This window comes from Mobula hypostoma, chromosome 29, assembly GCF_963921235.1.
Source record: "Mobula hypostoma chromosome 29, sMobHyp1.1, whole genome shotgun sequence".
Lineage (NCBI taxonomy): Eukaryota > Metazoa > Chordata > Chondrichthyes > Myliobatiformes > Myliobatidae > Mobula > Mobula hypostoma.
In genome coordinates, this window is record NC_086125.1 from 26,164,499 (window position 1) to 26,172,677 (window position 8,179).

Sequence of the window (8,179 nt, forward strand, 5' to 3'; positions counted from 1 at the left end):
CCGAATAATTTACCAATTTTTCCAGTTCCTCTGAAAGGTGTTTGAACTGAAACATTAACTTTTGATTGATTCTTTTCTTCCAGATGCTGCCTGACTTTCTGAGTGTTTCCAACATTTTCTGTTTTTTTATGAAAGTCGATAGCTTCACTCACCTCAACTCTGAACTGATTCCAGAACTATGGACTCACTTTCAAGGACTTTGCCACTCATGTTCTCAGTAATATTTATTTACTTATCTTTTTTTTGTCTGTCTTCTTTTGCACTTTGTTTGTTTGTCAGTCTTTGTGCATAGTTTTCAATGGTTCGATTGTATTTCTCCGTTCTGCTGTAAATGCCTGCAAGAAAATGAATCTCAAGGTAGTATACCTCGTATATGGTGACATATTGTGTATAAACTTTGATAATAAACTTACTTTGAACAAATTCAGACAATGATCGTTACATTCCCTGAAAAGAACTGCAAACTGTCAGGATTATCCTGATTTTTTACGGGTTGTTAAGGAAGCGTACAATCTGCAGGAAATACACCACCACTTATCCTGTCACTGACATTGAATCTGAGGGATTATTGAATAAGTAGGGACTGGTATGAATGAGCAACCATCCTAATTTGTCAAAACAGCAAAGTACTGTGTTCCAGCTGATAAATTACTTTTTTTGGCAATCACTGGTGCATTCTACACTCTTCTTAAATGAGGGATATATATAATGGTTAGATTCTATCCAGATGCATCATGGATCTCCTGTACAATAATATGGACTCTGGCCACAATCTACCTCGTTATGATTTGCTCTTCATCATTTTCCTGCACTGCAATTTCGCTGTAGCTTTTAACACTTTATTCTGCATTGTTACCGTTTTACCTTGTTCTACCTCAACGCACTGTGTAATGATTTGATCTGTATGAAGAGTATGTCAGACAAGGTTTTTATTGTATCTTGGTACATGTGACAACAATGGATGGCACAGTAGCATAGCAGTTAGCACAATGTTTAACAGTGCCAGTGATCACCAATTGGGGTTCAGTTCTGTAAGGAGTTTGTACGTTCTCCCCGTGACCTTGTGGGTTTCCTCTGGGTGCTCCGGTTTCCTCCCATGTTCCAAAGACGTAAAGGTTTTGGGCATACTATGTTGGCACCGGAAGCATAGTGGCATTTGCAGACTGCCCCCAGTATACTGTTTCTTCAGCTCAGTTAGTCATTGACACAAACAATGTATTTTACTGTATGTTTCAATGTACATGTGACAAATAAAACTAATCTCTATTTTAAAATAAACCAATACCAATAATAAACCAGTACCTATGATATTACAATGATTAATAACATCCAAATATATTGATTTTATTTTTTTTTATTGATGCCAGAGCTGGAACCTGGTTTTGTGCTCTGGGTACTAGTTAAAAACACTAAAATGACTGAACTAAACACCTCCGCCGTTTAGTGTCATTCAAGGTCTGGTCTGCCTGTGCCATTATTATGAAAGAAGAAACCACATTCGGAGTACCTTGTCACCCTAGTATCGGAAAGATAATTAAACTTCTTCCCTGGGTTGGGGAATCAAGAACACGAGGGCATATGTTTAGGGTAAGGAGGGAGAGGTTAACTAAGGGGGCACCTTTTTCACCTAGAGGGTGGTCAGTAGATGGAACAAGCTTTCAGAGGCAAGTGCCTGAAGCTAACAGGCACTTGGGCAGGTACATGGATAGGAAAGGTTTGGGGGTAATATGGCTTAAATGCAGGCAGATGTGCCTACTTTAGAGGTGATCTTGGTCTGTACAGACAAGTTGGGCTGAAGAGTCTGGTATTGTGCTCAATGAGTCTATGATTCTAAAGTGGGAAGACTGCACGTAAGATTTGTGAGGATGCAGCCAGAACTTGAGGGAGTGAGTTTTATGGAGAGGTTGGATAGGCTAGGAAGTGGAAGAATGAAGGGTCACCCCTAAGGAGAATGAGGTTGGAGACCCAGTGTCTGAGAGTCCGGGGCTAAGAACAGGAGGTCCAGTGACAGCCCATCCTAGGTTTGGAAGCCTTCATCTATGTGAGAGGGGTGGGAAAGGGGCTTGTTTTGTCACTGTCGTCTTGTTTTGTTCAGCTGCTGTTGTTGCTCTGCTGAACATTGTAGGCATGCTATGTTGGCGTCAGAATGTGTTGTGACATTTGCAGGCTGCCCCCAGCACACCCTTGTGTGTGTTGGTTGTTAACACTAATGATGCATTCCACTGTACCTTTCAACGTACATGTGACAAATAAGTCTGAATCTTCTACAAATGTATAGAATCATGAGAGGCATAGACAGGGTAAAGGAACATAGTATTTTTCTCAGGGAAAAGAAGCTAAAAACTAGAGCCGAGGTTTAAGGTGTGAGGGGAGAGATTTATAAAAGGTGAGGGGTAACTTCTTCATGCGGAGGGTGAAGAGTATATGGGATGAGCCTCCACGGGAAGCAGTTAAGACAGCCACAAAACAACATTGAAAAGACATTTGGATAGGAGGGGTTTAGTGGGATATTGGCCAAATGCAGGCCAGTGGAACCAGCTTAGAGGCACTACGGTCAGCATGAGTGAGTTGGGCTAGACAGCCTGTTACCATGCTATGCCTCTATGATTCTAAGAAAAAACGTAGTCAACATCTCTCTCCCAACCAGCCTCTCTGGTAAATTATCTCCTTGATGTTTGTGACAGATTGTTGCATATACAATTACTTGTTCCTTTCACTTCATTAATGTAGAGTCAACACAACCCAAGCATTTAATTAGGTTTGAAGTGACTTCAGATTATTCAGGGTTCTTACTTATCACAACACTGAAGAAAGCTTTTCAGCCCAATGACTCCCTGTGGGTCCCAGCAGAACAATCCCATTCCCCTCCTTACTTCCCTGTGGCTCCGTCATTCATTAGAGTCAGAGTAATACAACACAGACAGGTCAATCAGCCCAACTGGTTCGTGCTGACCAAGGTGACCCATCCACGCTAGTGCCATTTTCCAGCATTCAGCTCATCACCTTCCATATCCTTCCTCTCCCTGTACCTCTTGAACTATCCCTTAAATGTTGTTATTGTACCTGCTCCAGCCACTTCTTCTGGGAGCTGATTCTATGCAGGTGCCAGCCTTTGTGTAAAAAAGTTGCCCCTAAAATTCCTCTTAAATCTCTTCCTTTTGGGAAAAAGACTCAATGCATCCACTTGATCTATGCCCCGCAAGATGTTTACTCTCCTTCATATGCCTGTCGAAAGACCTGGCACTTGACAGAAACTTCATGGGGATGGCACAACACGAGGCTAACTTCGGATCAGTAGAGGTACACCCCACTGCCAGGTAGCCCCAACAATACTCACTATCTAGACTTGGATGGCATTTTGGTGAAGCAGTGTGTGTAATTCTATGACAGTACCAGTTATAAGATAGGGTTTCAATTCCCACCGCTGTCTGAAAGCAGTTTGTGCATTCTTCCCGTGACTGTGTGCGTTTTCTTCAGTTCCTCCCATTTCAAATCCACATTCCAGAGACATATATTTAGAGATAGTGAGTTATGGGTATGCTATGTTGGCACCAGAACTATGGCAATACTTGTGTGCTGCCCAGTACAATCCTTGCTGATCTGATTTCATGCATTTCATTGTATGTTTTGATATACATGTGACAAATAAAGCTAATCTTGTGTTGTGCAAGAATAATGGGCACCTGTAACAAGACAGGTAATCCTAACTCCCCACTTGCATGGACAGATTCTGTTCCAACTCTGTCTAGTGGTTTGCAGATGATAACCACTGTAGAGGGCCGCATCGCAAACAGTGCCAAGCGTCAGTACCTCCAGTCGAACTTTGTCTTTCTGTGTGTTTCCCCCTAGCTGTCAGTCTGTGGTTTTGTATTGCCATGTGCTCCTGTCCCCGCTCCTGCTCTACTCCGGCCCCTGTATTACTGAGTACTCCGTCTCTCACCTGTTTCTCATTATTACCTGTATTGCTGCCTGTATTGTGACACCTGTATTGTGTCTCATTGTGCTCCACCTATCATCTGCCTCTGTTTATTGTCAGTGTATTTCAGTCCTGTGTTTTCACCTGTTTGTGGCCAGATTGTGCCAGTGAATTTTCCCAGTATCTGTATCTGAAATCTGTCCGTCTAAATATCAGCTCTGCCTGTTTCCTGATTCTGGTTTTTGGATTTCTCTGGCTGTTTTGATCTCTGCCTGAACTTTGATACCAACTTTGTTTACACCTTGGGATTTATTACTTAATTAATATCACTGTGTGCACAGTACTGGGTCTGCGATTGAATCTGTGCTCCAGTGCCCTGACACCATGATGGAGTACAGGAAGATGATAGAAAACCCAGTGATGTGGTGTCATGACAACCTTCCTCCGAATGTCAACAAAGAGCTGGTCATTGACTTCAGGAGCTGAGGTTGGGAGGCTTGACAGTATTAACATCACTAATAGCCTGCCCTCGTCCAACCACATTGATATCACAACCAAGAAAGCTCATCTACAGGTCTACTTCCTCAGGAGGCTAAAGAAACTCAGCATGTTCCCGTACTAATATTTCTTGATGCATCATAGAAAGCATTTTGTTTGGATACATCATTGCTTGGTATGGCAGCTGCTCTGCACATAATGGCAGAAAACTGCATGAAGTTGTGGACAGAGCTCAGCACAGGAACTAGCTTACAGTCTGTAAGGAGTTTGTACATTCAGCCCTTTAAGCCTGTGGGCTTTCTTCCTACATTCTAAGGACGTATGGTTAGAGTTATTTAGCTGTGAACTTACTACATAAACTTAGAAACTTAGCAAAACTTGCAAACAGGTCCCAGCACAATCCTTGCTGATTTGATGTGACACATTTCACTGTATGTTTTAATGTACACATGACAAATAAAGCTAATCTTTAATCTTTACATGTGACATTAATAAACCAATGCCAGTACCGACAAATTTTCAAAGCGGAACAATAGTGGGAACAGCTGTGGGTTAAGGCTCACTGAGTCAGTTTGCTAGTAGGCACAACTTTTCAAATGAGGCAAACACAGGTAAATGGGACTGGTACGGGTAGGTAACATCAGTGTGGACACTTTGGGCTGTAGGACTGGGTCTGGGCTGTACAACCTTATGAGTCTATTTCGCTTTACTGCTATTTTTACCATTTATCTGACACAGATAATTTGCACTGGCCAATTAACCCTTGCACATTTTGGGGAGGTGATGGAAACTTGTGGTGTCTTACAGATAATGAGCAGCCACCACACAGGCAATGCATGAGCTCAGGATAGGTTCCGGCTCCCTGAATCTGTGAAACAGCATAGCTACCCACTGTGCTTCCACATCACCCACGAGGTCCTTTATATGTGAAACCACTGCAGTAAAACAACACATCCCATTTCACCCTACAATCTGGTGCAATCTTACTGCTTTCCTGTATTATGATTGAGATTGAAAGCTAGTTTTCCTGTAATGATGCACCATGGAAAACACTTTGTCTGGATGTGTAAGAGCTTGGCATAGCAACTGCTCTGTACGTGATCACAGGGAACGGCAGAGAGTTGTGGACACAGCTCAGCAGATCACAGAAACCAGCCTCCTCTCTACAGACTCTGCCTACACTTCTTCCTGCCTCAGTAAAGCAGCCAGCATAATCAAAAACCCCCAACCACCCCAGACATTCTCTCTTGTCCCCCCTCCCATAGTTAGGGGATGCAAAAACCTGGAAACATGTACCTCCAGGCATAAGCAGAGCTTCTATCCCACTGGGACAAGACTATTGAATGGTCCCCTGGTATTTTTTGAGCTTGCCCTTTCAAGACTATAATATCAAACTACATTTTGACCATCTAGAAACCACTGTTATAATATTCCCCAGAATGTTAAGATAGGCACTTGACCTCACAGCCCACCTCATCATAGCCTTGCACCTTATCGTCTGCCTGCATTGCACTCTTTGTAACCGTAACACTATTCTGCACTCTTGACATTGTTTTGCCTTGTACTACCTCAATGCATTGTTTTAATGCACCTGGACCATGGCCATCAATAGACTTATAATCCATGTACTTATCCAAACTTCTGTTAATTGTTGCAATTGAATCCACACCCATCACTTCCTTTGGCAGCTCGTTCCACACTCACTCCGCCCTCCAAGTGAAGAAGATTTCCCTTATTTTTATTCCGGCCCTTCGAGGCACACTGCCCAGCAACTCCTGATTTAAGCCAAGCCTAATCATGGGACAACTACCAGCTGGTATGTACTTGGACTGTGGGAGGAAACCGGAACCCTGGGAGGAACCTCACGTGGTCAAGACTGTACAAACTCCCTACAGACAGCAGTGGTGATTGAACACTGTAAAGTGTTGTGCTAACCACTACGCTACTGTGCTGCCCAAAATTTCCAAAGAAGAAGCATACAAATTAGCCAGAAAAAGTGGCTCACCTGAGGACTGGGAGAAATTCAGAGTTCAGCAGAGGAGGACAAAGGGCTTAATTAGGAAGGGGAAAAAAGATTATGAAAGAAAACTGGCAGGGAACACAAAAACTGACTAAAAGCTTTTATAGATATGTAAAAGGAAAAGACTGGTAAAGACAAATGTAGGTCCCCTACAGACAGAAACAGGTGAATTGATTATGGGGAGCAAGGACATGGCAGACCAATTGAATAATTACTTTGGTTCTGTCTTCACTAAGGAGGACATAAATAATCTTCCAGAAATAGTAGGGGACAGAGGGTCCAGTGAGATGGAGGAACTGAGTGAAATACATGTTAGTAGGGAAGTGGTGTTAGGTAAATTGAAGGGATTAAAGGCAGATAAATCCCCAGGGTCAGATGGTCTGTATCCCAGAGTGCTTAAGGAAGTAGCCCAAGAAATAGTGGATGCATTAGTGATAATTTTTCAAAACTCGTTAGATTCTGGACTAGTTCCTGAGGATTGGAGGGTGGCTAATGTAACCCCACTTTTTAAAAAAGGAGGGAGAGAGAAACCAGGGAATTATAGACCGGTTAGCCTAACGTCGGTTGTGGGGAAACTGCTGGAGTCAGTTATCAAAGATGTGATAACAGCACATTTGGAAAGCGGTGAAATCATCGGACAAAGTCAGCATGGATTTGAGAAAGGAAAATCATGTCTGACGAATCTCAATTTTTTGAGGATGTAACTAGTAGAGTGGATAGGGGAGAACCAGTGGATGTGGTATATTTGGATTTTCAAAAGGCTTTTGACAAGGTCCCACACAGGAGATTAGTGTGCAAACTTAAAGCACACGGTATTGGGGGTAAGGTATTGATGTGGATAGAGAATTGGTTAGCAGACAGGAAGCAAAGAGTGGGAATAAACAGGACCTTTTCAGAATGGCAGGCAGTGACTAGTGGGGTACCGCAAGGCTCAGTGCTGGGACTCCAGTTGTTTACAATATATATTAATGACTTGGATGAGGGAATTAAATGCAGCATCTCCAAGTTTGCGGATGACACGAAGCTGGGCGGCAGTGTTAGCTGTGAGGAGGATGCTAAGAGGATGCAGGGTGACTTGGATAGGTTGGGTGAGTGGGCAAATTCATGGCAGATGCAATTTAATGTGGATAAATGTGAAGTTATCCACTTTGGTGGCAAAAATAGGAAAGATTATTATCTGAATGGTGGCCGATTAGGAAAAGGGGAGGTGCAACAAGACCTGGGTGTCATTATACACCAGTCATTGAAAGTGGGCATGCAGGTACAGCAGGGGGTGAAAAAGGCGAATGGTATGCTGGCATTTATAGCGAGAGGATTCGAGTACAGGAGCAGGGAGGTACTACTGCAGTTGTACAAGGCCTTGGTGAGACCACACCTGGAGTATTGTTGTGCAGTTTTGGTCCCCTAATCTGAGGAAAGACATTCTTGCCATAGAGGGAGTACAAAGAAGGTTCACCAGATTGATTCCTGGGATGGCAGGACTTTCATATGAAGAAAGACTGGATGAACTAGGCTTGTACTCATTGGAATTTAGAAGATTGAGGGGGGATCTGATTGAAACGTCTAAAATCCTAAAGGGATTGGACAGGCTAGATGCAGGAAGATTGTTCCCGATGTTGGGGAAGTCCAGAACAAGGGGTCACAGTTTGAGGATAAGGGGGAAGCCTTTTAGGACTGAGATTAGGAAAAACTTCTTCACACAGAGTGGTGAATCTGTGGAATTCTCTGCCACAGGAAACAGTTGA